General features: G+C 36.3%; 1 long non-coding RNA gene across 1 annotated transcript; it reads right to left on the bottom strand.

The window, feature by feature from the left end:
* Window positions 1-316: 316 nt before the first annotated feature.
* LOC145796466 (uncharacterized) lies at window positions 317-1,790 on the bottom strand. The gene is made up of 2 exons (XR_014336904.1): window positions 512-1,790; window positions 317-384 (listed from the first exon to the last, which is right to left on the bottom strand). It is a non-coding gene; the product is annotated as an uncharacterized LOC145796466 (long non-coding RNA).
* Between the last annotated feature and the right edge of the window lie 322 nt (window positions 1,791-2,112).

Raw genomic sequence — 2,112 nt, 5'->3', positions numbered from 1 at the left:
TAAAACCAAATCACCGTCGTCATCTTTATACTTGACATAATAAGGTCCAGCTTCTAGGTTTAGCCTCTCTGCCACTTTTTGCTGCAACTCTATGAGCCTCGATGACAAAGACAGACGAAATTTAATTGCATTATCTTCTGCATTTTTGCTTTTATAGTCACAACATTGGCATTTTGCATCGTTGTATCATGTGGCTCGGTGTGAACAATACTAGCTGAGGGTTGAGCAGAAGGAAGATCATCAAGATTCAATTGTGAACTTTGTTCTAGATCAACACACGGGGCTGATTCATTGGTCTAAGAGCAACCAGACTTTTTATATTGCCAGGTGGCCACCTGTCAATACCATATTCTCTACATGCACGCTTCAATGTAGATTTGCTAACTGCAAAAGGAAGAATCCAAATAATAGATATTACTTTCTATTTGTTTATAGAAGAGTCCATCTAGTTGAAATAACTACCAAGATCACAAGCAACATTATATTTTATTTTATGAAAGTGCAAGCATACCTTGGAGGTTTTCCATAGCATCCTTGAGTTTCATTTTTGAAGTTTGTAGGATATCTTCTAAAGAAATTTTAATTTTGACTCCAGATTTGTTGCCTTTTCTTTTTGACGCCTTTACTGTGCTTTTCTCTTGCGTACAAGTAATAGTAATGTTGTTACGTTCTATATCCCCAACATTACTTCCAATATTTATGGCGTTCAGTGATGGTTGATTTGATTAATCCACTTGCATTACCTCAACTTCACTTTGTAAGGGTTCTGACTGAGGCAAAGATATAGTAGTCTGAGGCATTTGAACAAGATCAAGTTTCTCACCATTTTGAATACCAATTTATTCAAAATATGTAATTCTTCCCCAATTCTTTTCTAGAAACAACCCTAAGAGTACCGAAATCTTTCCTCATTGTTTCCAATATTTTCATCAATGAGGTATGGGGGTTTTCATTGGTTTCGTTGCTCACAGGCAAAAAGAACTCTAGCACGTAATCATCATTTTCAGTGTAAATGCTCTGCAAGCATATCGTGAAGTAACCCTTTAATCCAACCTCTAGTGCATAATGTGCCAATTAGGGGTACTCAGTTAGGCTAAGTTGGGTTACATCCCTATAGAATACCATATTAGTGGACAAAAGTGCTCTTCCAACAACCCCTATGCCTTTCTTTAAGTGATTCAAAGAATTGACATTACAAAAGTCTTTATAGTCATGTTTGTTGTAATGACAACTTACACCAAGGATGCCACCATCAACCAAAGCCCTACATGGGCAACCTACCTTGCATGGGACCCATGCCTGAGCTAAAGGTAAATCATGAACATAACATACAGTTTTCAACACGTTCTTGATTTCATCTAAGGCAATTGTACGAGCTTCATTTTTGTCATCATCCTAGTTTGAAAGTGTTGTCATATCCAGGTATCGATCAGAAAATATTCCTCACCATATTAATTTTAGAAAAATAAAAAACTAAATTGGACATTGCATTATAGTTTGGTACTTACTAATTCCATGTCCGCGTGATCAAATGTAACTGAACATTTCATACCTAAGTTCTGCAGGGGACTAGAAAGATGCAACTGAGGAATCTTATAAACTTTGAAATGTAGAATAATATTTTGCCAATAAAATGAAGCATATAATAAACTCTATAATGGAAAAAATTTAGTCTGTCGTAACATCTATTCTCGTGTTTGGTTCGATAAAAATGAACAAATATACATTGGAAATTTGGAATGAAATCATCATATTCTCTAATTTAGGAGAATGGACATTTTATTGGAAAGTCAAAGATTAGCCATTCTATTTAAGCTTGCAATCATTCCAGGCAACAAAACACTACCTTAGGTTATGTGGATAGAGATTTGGAAAGAGAAATAAAAAAGGTGGGTGAAATGTGACGAGTCCAGATCCCCTGCCAGGGCACCCTGCGGTGCTTCCTGCCGTGATGCCAAAATGGCATCGTTTTGGCCCCCTCCCCCCTCTTTTTTTTTAGCACTAAGAGACCATGAACAATGTGGTGGAGAGAAGATATCATCTAACACTTCAACTAAAGCTTCATTAACTTCTCTTCTTTCTTATATCTTTAGTCTCTTCTTTTCTTTTCTT

Source organism: Camellia sinensis, chromosome 7, assembly GCF_055761805.1.
Source record: "Camellia sinensis isolate YWXY chromosome 7, ASM5576180v1, whole genome shotgun sequence".
Classification (NCBI taxonomy): domain Eukaryota; kingdom Viridiplantae; phylum Streptophyta; class Magnoliopsida; order Ericales; family Theaceae; genus Camellia; species Camellia sinensis.
This window is presented reverse-complemented; position numbering and strand designations above follow the sequence as displayed.